Source organism: Sus scrofa, chromosome 2 (assembly GCF_054392235.1).
Source record: "Sus scrofa isolate SSC_HxYL_T2T_F1_AM1 chromosome 2, Sscrofa_HxYL_maternal_Yorkshire_Landrace_v2.0, whole genome shotgun sequence".
In the NCBI taxonomy this organism is placed as follows: Eukaryota; Metazoa; Chordata; class Mammalia; order Artiodactyla; family Suidae; genus Sus; species Sus scrofa.
In genome coordinates this window covers 73,966,804-73,979,552 of record NC_139384.1, presented here as the reverse complement: position 1 = coordinate 73,979,552, position 12,749 = coordinate 73,966,804, and the positions used below count along the sequence as shown (strand labels likewise).

General features: G+C 37.8%; 1 pseudogene; it reads left to right on the top strand.

The window, feature by feature from the left end:
* Window positions 1-316: 316 nt before the first annotated feature.
* Window positions 317-3,537, top strand: LOC146405461 (olfactory receptor 7A17-like; annotated as a pseudogene).
* Window positions 3,538-12,749: the final 9,212 nt, after the last annotated feature.

Here is a 12,749-nt window from a genome sequence, read left to right as displayed (position 1 = left end):
AGGACTGGGACCTTAAGGTTTATTCCTATGAAACACAGGAGAGATTATGGAACAGGATTAATAAACACTGAATTTCTCTGGTTCGTAACATTGCCTTCTGGACACAAAGAATGAGCCAGAAAATTTCCTATCTACCCATACCAGTGTCTCTCAGGGCAATCAATTATTAGAGGTTGTAGTAAAAAGAGGTAAACCTGCCAAGGAGCAGATATAAGGACCTATAAATAGCTCTTCTGTAGTCCCTCAGCCTGTGCAACCTCGGTGTGGACAGGACACACTTGTTTCCTTTGGAGTCATAACTCTGTCTGGGGGACCAATGCTTGACTCCATCCCACTGTCTTGTCCAATAACAGAGCTTTTACCCCCATCATCAACCACCCAAGAAGATTTGGACGTCTACATTGAGACTTTCCTCTCAGGGACTCCACCCAGGTGAGTCCAAGAGCCCAGTAAATACTTTGGAAGGACAAAGAAAATGACAGCCAAGACATTTACCTGTGTTCACCCGAGAGCCAGTCCAGGCTAAGCCAGAGCCATGATCAATGCAGCTGTTTGTTTGTTTGATTAATTACTTAATTTATTAATTTAATGCCCAAAATAGAAGTGAATATTGAACTCAGCAATGCAAAGGTCAATGTCAATTGTCAAATGAAAGACATGGAAGCCCAATTAGAAAAGGGGACAGGAGGTGTTAAATGCTTCCATCAAAAGTAGAACCTATGTCCAAGGACTTCGCAATTAACTGGAGCAGAGATATAGTCTATTAGCTGTGAAGGAATGTAAGAGACATAAGATCTTTTTTTTTCCCCTAATGTGGAGCATGTTTGAATCTGATGTGAATATCCAGACCAAGGAATGCTGGCAACATTTCCTAGCAACAGCAGTTCGTGACATATACATTTCACACTAATTCCTCTCTCAGCACTCAAGTGAAAAAATATTTATTGTGTAAAAAGAGGTGTGTTAATGCATTTAATCTGCAATTGTTTTATTTCTTGTAAAGCTGAATATATTTTCAGATTTATTTATCAAAAAGTAGAGATTTAGCACTCTCTTGTGACACAGCAGTTAAGGATCTGGCATTGTCTCTGCAGCAGCTCAAACCAAAACATAGAGACTTACCTGTTGAATTCCTTTATTTTTGTATGGTGAATCCAGCATGTTTGCACTCCTCTTTTAAAATGTGCTCTTTCAAATAAGAACTGTAATTTTTTCAAGTGTGCTGTTTGCCACTGAGTCATTTTATGTGTGGGTACAAGTATTTGTGCAGAATGTCAGAGAGTTTATAAATTTTATGTGGTGAAATCTGTGTCAATCATCTTATGTTTTCTCCATTGCTTTAATTTTTTTTAACTGAAGAAATAGAGTTGTCACTTAAATATTCTTTACTTGCAAATCTTTGCCTTAAAGAGAATTGAACATGAGTGTTTTCTGCTAATTAATTATGCTCTATACATATTTATATTTACTTTCCATATAGCTTATCCCTCATTGTTTAATTTATTCTATTATAATTAGATCTATTTATAAAAGTTGCATCATTTTCAACCACTATCTGGAAGGTACTTTTCTTTATAGTTAACTAAAGATAATTTTTATCACACATATGCATATTTGAATACATATGCCTCTATGCAAGGGAAAAGTATAACTCAAGTACAGTTTCCTCGTCTCATTTTAAAAGAATCTCTGTCATATTCTTTTACATCCAAAACTTTGGTAGTCTAAAATTGAATTAAGGACACACACACTAATGTCTTTAAAATATGTAACTATTGTATATCTTTTCTTTTAGAGCTTATTTTTTGAATTTTCCTTCTGTTTTGTTTCAGATAGTCTTTTTATATTGATTTTTCCAAAGTGCCAAAGATATCTACTATGGACAAGTGACCTCTTGTGCCTTGAATTTTCACCAATATCACGGGGGGACCTTCCTTCTTCAATATTCTCTGACACTATGTTTCCTCCCTTTATCTCCTGTTCATTTCCCTCACTAGACTGGCCTTTTCTTGGACTGGAACATCTTAAGCACTGACCTTGAGGACTTTGCACTAACTGTTCCCTTGCCAGGCACAGACTTCCCCAGGTTTTCTCATGGCCCTGACTCCTTGCTTGAGGTATTTGTTCAAATATCATCTTGTTAACAGTTCTTGCCCAAACCTGCACAACATAGTACTACCTCTTTACTCTCTCCTTATATCTGCCTTGTTTTATTTCATAACACCTGTAACCATCTGAGATGCTATGTGATTTTTATTTGTTTATATTCTATCTTTATAAATGGATTTTAAGAGTGTTTATGTTTCAGCACCCTAAGCTCTCTGCATAGAAAGTACCTGAAACATTGTCCCGATTCATTTTTTTAATTCGTGAAAGAATTTCTGACTAGAACTGTAAAACATGACATCTGGGGGAAAAAGGTAACAGTTGGGAAGGTTGCTAATTATAGATGACACAGGAGACTCCCTAAAAAGCATGAAATCAATGAACAAAATATTGGACTTACATGTTTATGTCAAGATAAAAATAGTAGCATTTCAACAATGTTATAACCCTCAATTTATGGAAAAATTAGTTATGCTATTCTCCCTTTTCCTCTTAGTCATTACCACCATATGGCAACAAGGAATTCAACAGAAGTTACAGAATTTCTTATGGGATTTTCAGAGGAACCCCTCTTATTGTTATTTTTCTCTAAAGGTATCTCATTTGGATACCTGCTCATCATTCTTGTCACCATCTATGACTCCCACCTCCTCACAGCCATGTACTACTTTCTTTGCAACCTGTCCTTTGTGGACATCTGTTTCAACTCCACCACCATCCCAAAGATGCTGATAAATACACAGATCCAGAGCAAAGTCATAGCCTACGAATACTGCAGCACACAAATGTATTTTTTGTCTACCTTTTGCAGGATTGGACATCTTTCCTCTGATCATGATGGCCTATGAATGCTTTGTGGCCATCTGTCATCCCCTTCACTACACAGTCTTCATGAACCCCTGGCTCTGTGGACTTCTTATTCTGGTGTCTTGGACAACCAGTGCCCCACATTCCTTGTTAGAAAGAAAGCTTAATGGTATTGAGACTGACCTTCTGTAGAGTCTTCAAAATCCCCCACTTGTTCTGTGAACAAAATCAGATGATCCAACTTGCCCATTCCAACACCTTTCTCAATAACATGTAGCTATGTTGCTGGCTGGTGGTTCCCTGATATGTATCTTTTACACTTACTGGAAGATAGTTTCCTTCATACATGAAATATCATTTCAAGGGAAATATAAAGCATTTTATACCTGTGCATCTCACCTCTCAGTTTTCTCCTTATTTTATTGTACATGCTTAGGAGTATATATTAATTCTGATGCTGCCTACAGCTCACACTCAAGTGCAACAGCCTTGGTGATGTACACTGTGGTCACACCCACGCTGAACCCCTTCATCTATAGTCTGAGAAGTAAAGACATAAAGAGGGGTCTGAAAATACTCATTGGAAAATTATCTATAAAATGTATAATTGTCCCTAGAGATTAGGGAATGCCCATGATAACAAAGCTTTAAGCCTGAGCCAAATGTTGTCAGTTTTTGACAAAACTGTGGAAGTAGAATGTGCCTCTTCTGCTTCTTATCATAATTTCTATTTTTATTTTGATTTCTTACACAATTTATGTGACTGACTTTTAAGGTTTTTAATATCTATGATATCCAAGATGTTTTCCCCTTCGTCATTTTCCTTCTCTCCCAAATGAAATCCCAGTCTTGGCTGTGAAGTATCTATAAATGCTCCTTTATCTCAGGGGAGTAAATGGATCTCTTCAGAATAATTTCTTATCAATTGAAATGCATCTTATGATTTTATTCTTTTGTTTGGCTAAAAGAATATTCATGATTTGTACTCCGATGGGGACAGGAAAAAACTCTTCTTGACAACCACACCTATTTATACAAGGCTATTAAAGAGAAAACTATGAGAACAGTGTTTTTCACTTTTGTGAACATTACTCCTTTGCACATCGCTACCTAAGTTGCTCTTTCTGATAGTCCTAATCTTAACATACTGGTTGTTTTCACTGATGTGGGGTATCTTTCTCCTCATTAGGATCTCAGTCTGTTATAGAGCTTGTGTCTAATATGTCTACCACGGTTACTGGAAAACACTGATAATAAAATATATATCTCTCAGGGGAATCTACATGGAAAGACATATAAAAATATATTGACATAAGGCTTTAGAACGAGATGACCTTAAGTATCATGGAGCAAAGTATTAAATCATACATTTATTATTAAGCAAAATATTTAATTTTCAGGCAGCTCTGCTACGCATTGAAGTGTAGAATATCGATGTCCATTTGTACATTGCATTTGTTGAGCTGAAGGACTGGATGCATATTTTGGTTTGTTATTAAATTATTTTCTTGTTTATGTTTGAAAATTTCTAGAAATTTTGCTTCTGGAAAATTTTCTTTCTTTTTTTTATTTTATTTTCCCACTGTACAGCAAGGGGATCAAGTTATCCTTACATGTATACATTACAATTATATTTTTCCCCACCCTTTGTTCTGTTGCAACATGAGTATCTAGACAAAGTTCTCAATGCTATTCAGCAGGATCTCTATGTAAATCTATTCTAAGTTGTGTCTGATAAAACCAACCTCCCGATCCCTCCCACTACCTCCCTCTCCCATCAGGCAGCCACAAGTCTATTTTCCAAGTCCAAGATTTTCTTTTCTGAGGGGATGTTCATTTGTGCTGGATATTAGATTCCAGGTATAAGTGATATCATATGGTATTTGTCTTTGTCTTTCTGACTCATTTCACTCAGTAGGAGAGTCTCTAGTTCCATCCATGTTGCTGCAAATGGCATTATGTCATTCTTTTTTATGGCTGAGTAGTATTCCATTGTGTATATATACCACTTCTTCCGAATCCAATCGTCTGTTGATGGACATTTGGGTTGTTTCCATGTCCTGGCTATTGTGAATAGGGCTGCAATGAGCATGCGGGTGCATGTGTCTCTTTTAAGTAGAGTTTTGTCCGGATAGATGGCCAAGAGTGGGATTGTGGGGTCATATGGAAGTTCTATGTATAGATTTCTAAGGTATCTCCAAACTGTTCTCCATAGTGGCTGTACCAGTTTACATTCCCACCAACAGTGCGGGAGGCTTCCCTTTTCTCCACAGCCCCTCCAGCACTTGTGATTTTTGGACTTATGAATGATGGCCATTCTGACTGGTGTGAGGTGGTATCTCATGGTCGTTTTGATTTGCATTTCTCTTTTTTTGATTTTTTCATTCTTTTTTTTTATTACTCAAATGAATTTATCACATCTGTAGTTGTATAATGATCATATCAATCTGATTTCCCAGGATTTCCATCCCACAGCCCAAGAACATTCCCCCACCCCCCAAACTGTCTCCTCCAGAGACCATAAGTTTTTCAAAGTCTCTGAGTCTGTTCTGCAAAATTTTCCGTTTGTCCTTTTTTCAGATCCCACATGTCAGTGAAAGCATTTGATGTTTGTGTCTCATTGTATGGCTGACTTCACTTAGCATGATAGTTGCTAGGTCCATCCATGTTGCTAAAAATGCTGATATTTCATTCTTTTTGATGGCTGAGTAATATTCCATTGTGTATATGTACCACATCTTCTGGATCCACTCCTCTGTCGATGGACATTTAGGTTGTTTCCATGTCTTGGCTATTGTAAATAGTGCTGCAATGGACATTGGAGTACATGTGTCTTTGCGAGTCATGGTTTTCTCTGGGTAGATGCTCAGGATTGGGATTGCTGGATCAAATGGTAGCTCTATGTTTAGATTTCTGAGGACTCTCCATACTGCTTTCCACAGTGGTTGCACCAATTTACAATCCCACCAACAGTGTACTAGGGTTCCTTTTTCTCCACCCCCTCTCCAGCACTTATTGTTTGTAGACTTCTGGATGATGGCCATTCTGGCTGGTGTCATGTGGTACCTCATCATGGTTTTGATTTGCATTTGTCTAATAATGAGTGACACTGAACATCCTTTCATATGTTTCTCGGCCATCTGTATGTCTTCTTTGGAGAATTGTCTGTTTATATCTTCTGCCCATTTTTGGATGGGGTTGTTTGTTTTTTTGGTATGGAGCTGCAGATGGTGTTTATAACATTTGGAGATGAATCCCTTGTCAGTCGATTCATTTGCAAAGATTTTCTCCCATTCTGTGGGTTGTCTTTTTGTGTTGTTTAGGGTTTCCTTTGCTGTGCAGAAACTTTGAAGTTGGAGTAGGTCCCATTTGTTTATTTTTCTTTTTATTGTCAATACTCTGAGAGGTGAATCTAAGAAGATGTTGCTTCATTTATGTCAGAGAGTGTTTGGCCTATGTTTTCCTCTAGGAGTTTGATAATGTCTGGTATTATATCTAGGTCTTTAATCCATTTGGAGTTTATTTTTGTGTATGGTGTTAGGGAGTGTTCTAATTTCATCTTTTCCATGTGGCTGTCCATTTTTCCCAGCACCACTTATTGAACAAGCTGTCCTTTCTCCATTGTATAGTCTTGCTTCCTTGGTCATAGATTAGTTGGCTGTAAGTGCATGGGTTTAATTCTGTGCTTTCTATCCTGTTCCACTGATCTATATGTCTGTCTTTGTGCCAGTACCATGCAGTTTTGATGACTGTTGCTTTGTAGTATAGTCTGAAGTCCGGGAGCCTGATTCCTCCAGCTCCATTTTTCTTTTTCAGGATGTCTTTGGCTATTCTGGGTTTTTTGTGCTTCCAAACAAACATTGAAATATTTTGTTCGAGTTCTGTGAAAAATGTCCTTGGTAATTTGATAGGGATTGCATTGAATCTGTAGATTGCCTTGGGTAGTATAGTCATTTTGATAATATTAACTCTTCCAATCCATGAACATGGTATATCTTTCCATCTGTTTGTGTCATCTTTGATTTCTTTCATCAGTGTCTTAGAGGTTTCAGAGTACAGGTCTTTTGTTTCTTTAGGTAGGTTTACTCCTAGGTATTTTATTCTTTTGGATGTGATGGTAAACGGGATTGCTTCCCTAATTTCTCTTTCTGCTCTTTCATTGTTAGTGTATAGAAATGCTGTCAATTTCTGTGTACTAATTTTGTATCCTGAGACTTTGCCAAATTCCTGGATGAGCTCTAACAGTTTTCTGGTAGAGTCTTTAGGATTCTCTAGGTATAGGATAATGTCATCTGCAAATAGCGATAGTTTCACTTCTTCCTTTCCAATTTGGATTCCTTTTATTTCTTTTACTTCTCTGATTGCCATGGCTAGGACTTCCAGAACTATGTTGAAAAGTACTGGTGAGAGTGGACATCCTTGTCTTATTTCTGATCTCAGTGGGAATTCTTTCAGCTTTTCACCATTGAGAATGATGTTTGCTGTGGGTTTCTCATATATGGCTTTCAACATGTTGAGGTAGGTTCCCATTATGCTCACTTTATGAAGCGTTTTTATCAGAAATGGGTGTTGGATTTTGTCAAAGGCTTTTTCCGCATCTATTTTGAGAGAATCGTATGGTTTTTATTTTTCAGTTTGTTAATGTGGTGTATCACAATGATGGATTTGTGGATATTGAAGAACCCTTGCATCCCTGGGATAAATCCCACTTGATCATGATGTACAATCCTCTTAATGTATTGTTGGATGTGGTTTGCTAGTATTTTGTTGAGGATTTTTGCATCGATGTTCCTCAGTGAAATTGGCCTGTAGTTTTCATTTTTTTGTGGTATCTTTGCCTGGTTTTGGTACCAGGGTGACGGTGGCCTCATAGAATGTGTTTGGGAGTATCCCTTCTTCTGCAATTTTTTGAAATAGTTTCAGAAGGAGAAGTCTTAGCTCTTCTCTAAATGTTTGCTAGAATTCTCCTGTGAAGCCATCTGGTCCTGGACTTTTGTTTGTTGGAAGTTTTTAAATCAGATTTTCAATTTCAGTTCTTGTGATGGGTCCATTCAGCTTTTCTCTTTCATCTTGGTTTAGTCTTGGAAGATTGTACTTTTCTAGGAATTTGTCCATTTCTTCTAGGTTTTCCATTTTATTGGCATATAGTTGCATATAGTAGTCTCTTATGATCCTTTGTATTTCTGTGATGTCCGTTGTTACTTTTCCTTTTTCATTTCTAATTTTATTGATTTGAGTCCTCTCTCTTTTTTGCTTGATAAGTCTGGCTAGGGGTTTATCAATTTTATTGATCTTTTCAAAGAACCAGCTTTTCATTTCATTGATCTTTTCTACAGCTTTCTTTGTTTCTATTTCATTGATTTCTGCTCTGATCTTTATGATTTCTTTCCTTCTACTAACTTTAGGTCTTGTCTGTTCTTCTCTCTTGAGCTGCTTTAGATGTAAAGTTAGGTTGTTTATTTGAGCTTTTTCTTGTTTCCTGTAGTGGCTTTGTATTGCTATAAACTTTCCTCTTAGAACAGCTTTTGCTGCATCCCATAGATTTTGGAGTGTCGTATCTTCATTGTCATTTGCTTGTAGGTATTTTTTAATTTCCTCTTTGATTTCTTAGTGATCCATTGGTTGTTTAGTAGCATGTTGTTGAGTATCCACATGTCTGTGTTTTTTGCAGATTTTTTCTTTTTGATGATTTCCAGTCTTATAGCATTGTGGTTGGAAAAGATGCTTGATATGATATCAATTTTCTTAAAATTACCAAGGTTGGATTTGTAGCCCAGGATATGGTCAATCTTATAGAAGGTTCTATGTGCACTTGAGAAGAATATGTATTCTGTTGTGTTTGGATGGAATGTCCTATAAATATCTATTAAGTCTATCTGGTCTAATGCTTCATTCAGGGCCTGTGCTTCCTTATTGATTTTCTGTCTGGTTGATCTGTCCATTGCTGTAAGTGGGGTGTTAAATTTCCCCACTATGATTGTGTTATTGTCAATTTCTCCTTTTAAGGTTGTTAGCAGTTGCCTTATATAATTGTGGTGAACCTGTGTTGGGTGCGTAGATATTTAAAATTGTTATAACATCTTCTTGGATTGATCCTTTGAGCATTATGTAATGTCCTTCTTTGTCCCTGAAAATATTCTTCATTTTAAAGTCTATTTTGTCTAATATGAGTATTGCTACTCCAGATTTATTTTGATCCCCGTTTGCATGAAATATTTTCTTCCATCGTCTCACTTTCAATTTGTATGTATCCCTAGAAGTGAAGTGGGTCTCTTGAAGACAGCATATATATGGGTCTTGTTTTTCTATCCATTCAGCCAGTCTATGTCTTTTGGTTGGGGCGTTTAGGCCATTAACACTTAAGGTAATTATTGATATGTATGTTCTTATTGACATTTTATTAATTACTTTGTATTTGTTTTTGCTGCTCTTTTTCCTTTCCTTCTTCTCTTGTTATTTTCTGCCTATAGAAGTTCCTTTAGTATTTGTTGTAAGGCTGGTTTAGTGTTGCTGAATTCTCTCAGCTTTTGCTTATCTGAGAAGGTTTTGCTTTCTCCTTCAAATCTGAATGAGAGCCTTGCTGGGTAGAGTAATCTTGGTTGGAGGTTTTTTCCTTCCATCACGTTGAGTATATCATGCCACTCCCTTCTGGCCTGCAGAGTTTCTGCTGAAAAATCTGCCAATAGCCTTATTGGGGTTCCCTTGTATGTTATGTGTTTCTTTTCCCTAGCTGGTTTCAAGATTTTCTTTTTGTCTTTAATTTTGGTCAGTTTGATTAGTATGTGTCTTGGGATGTTCCTCCTTGGGTTTATTTTGTATGGTCCTCGTTGTGCTTCCTGGATTTAAGTGAGTGATTCCTTCTCCATGTTAGGGAAATTTTCAGCTATTATCTCTTGGAATATTTTTTTCTGTCACCTTCTCTCTCTCTTCTCCTTCTGGCACCCCTATAATACTGATGTTGGTGCATTTCACATTGTCCCAGAATTCTCTGAGTCTCTCTTCATTTGTTTTCAATCTTTTTTCTCTTTTCTGTTTTGCATCCATAATTTCAACCAATCTGTCCTCCACCTCGCTTATTCGTTCTTCTGCCTCCTATATTCTGCTGTTAGCTGCTTCTAGTGAATTTCTTATTTCAGTGATTGTATTTTGCATCTCTTCTTGTTCAAGTTTTATATCTGGTATCTCTTTGGTCAGTGTTTCCTGTAAGTTATCCATCTTTGCCTCCAGTTTATTTCCAATGTCTTGCATCATCTTCAGCATCAACAGTCTAAAGTCTTTTTCCTGGAGGCTGAGAATCTCCTCATGGCTTAGCTGTTTTTCCTTTCTCCCTCATCTGAGTTATAGTTCTCTGTCTTTTCATTTTTATAGGTTTTTGGTGTGGTGACCTTCTTACAGATAATAGAGTTATAGCCTCTCTTACTTCTGATGTCCGCCCCCCTGTGGCTGAAGTCAGTATGGGGGCTTGGTGTAAGCTTCCTGATGGGAGGGGCTGATGCCTACCCCATGGTAGGAGGAGCTGATTATAATCCCTCTGGTGGGTGGGGTTTAGTCTCTGGATGGGATTAGAGGCAGCTGTGTGCCTGAGGAGTCTTTAGGTAGCCTGTTTACTGAGGGGTGGGGCTGTGATCCCACCTGGATTGTTGTTTGCCCTGGGGCTTCTCAGCAAGGCTGGCTGATGTGTGGGGCCAGATTTTCCCAAAATGGCCCCCTTCAGAGAAAGGCACTGCTGCTGAATATTCCTGAGAGCTTTGCTTTCAATGTCCTTCTCTCACAACAAGCCACATTCACCCCTGCTTTCCCAGGATGTCCTCTAAGAACTGCAGTCAGGTTTGACCAGATTCCCTTGTATACTTTGCTTTGCCCTGGGACTCAGTGCATGTGAAAGTCTGTGTGTGCCTTTTAAGAATATGGTTTTCTGTTTCCCCCAGTACCATGGAGCCCTTGTGCACAAGCCCCACTGGCCTTCAATGCCAGCCGCTCCAGGGGCTCTTTCTCCCTGTGCCAGATCCCCACACGTGAGTGTTTGATGTGTGGCTCAGAACTCTCACTCCTGTAGGTGAGTCTCTGTGAACCAGTTAGTTTCTAGTCTGTGGAGCTTCCCACCCAGGAGGTATGGGGTTGTTTATATCGTTAAATCGCCCCTCCTACCTCCTGATGTGGCCTCTTATTTTTCTTCTCGAGTGGGGTATCTTTTTTAAGGTTTCCGGTCCATTTGGGTGGAGATTTCTCAGTCTTTAGTTGGGAATTTTGTTGTTTTTAGGAGAGAAGTTGAGCTCCAGTCCTTCTATTCTGCCATCTCAATCCCATCTCTGATTTGCATTTCTCTTATGATCAGCAATGTTGAGCATTTTTTCATGTGTTTGCTGGCCATCTGTATATCTTCCTTGGAGAAATGTCTATTCAGGTCTTTTGCCCATTTTTCCATTGGTTGATTGGTTTTATTGCTGTTGAGTTGTATAAGTTGCTTATATAGTCTAGAGATTAAGCCCTTGTCAGTTGCATCATTTGAAACTATTTTCTCCCATTCTGAAAGTTGTCTTTTTGTTTTCTTTTTGGTTTCCTTTGCTGTGCAAAAGCTTTACAGTTTGATGAGGTCCCATGGGTTTATGTTTGCTTTTATTTCTATTGCTTTGGGAGACTGACCTGAGAAATTATTCATGATATTGATGTCAGAGAGTGTTTTGCCTATGTTGTCTTCTAGGAGTTTGGTGGTGTCCTGTCTTATATTGAAGTCTTTCAGCCATTTGGAGTTTATTTTGGTGCATGGTGTGAGGGTGTGTTCTAGTTTCATTGCTTTGCATGTTGCTGTCCAGGTTTCCCAGCAATGCTTGCTGAAGAGACTTTCTTTTTCCCATTTTAGGTTCTTGCCTCCCTTGTCAAAGATTAATTGACCCTATGTGTCAGGGTTTATGTCCGGATTCTCTATTCTGTTCCATTGGTCTGTCTGTCTGTTTTGGTACCAGTACCACACTGTTTTGATAACTGTGGCTTTGTAATATTGCTTGAGGTCTGGGAGAGTTATGCTTCCTGCTTGGTTTTTGTTTCTCAAGATTGCTTTGGTGATTCTGGGTATTTTGTGGTTCCATATAAATGTTTGGATTTTTTGTTCTATTTCTGTGAAAAAAGTCATGGGTAATTTGATAGGGATTGCATTGAATCTATAGATTGCTTCAGTAGTATGGCCATAAAACTTTAATCAAAGATATAAATGAAGATGTAAAGAAATGTAATGTTATTCCATGTTCATGAATTGAAAAAATCAATATTGTAAAAATGGCCATATTACCCAAAGCAATCTACAGATGCAATGCAATGTTTTGTTTCTTTTTCTTCTCTAAATTAAATATCTCCCACCATTCAAAGTTTTGTCATAACCGATAAAGGGATAGCAAAATCTCAATGTGAATGTTTCTAATATATCATCCTCATCATCAAAGGATGACACATTACAAAGCTTGAATGCCTGTTCAGGTGTATGATTCAGGGTCACAAATAGTGTTCAAATATCCATGTCTTTCCAACCTATGTGACCTGAAAGGGGAATCAATGGAGGATCAATGTAGCCACTTTTGCACACAATTATATGGAATAAACTTGAATAACAGATTAATCATGAATACTTTTTTCAAATATCAGAACAAATGCCTAGAATAAGTCGAATCAGATTATTACAATTTCTCTCAGTTCCATCCAATTTGATAATTGAATCACGTGTTGCTTCATACAAACTTTCCTGAGATTAAAAATTCATTAGCGTGACCTCAAATGTGATGCTGTGGGGAAAGCTGTTCTGGTATCTGCAAGGCTTCTCATGAATCTGTAGTCAGACATGAATC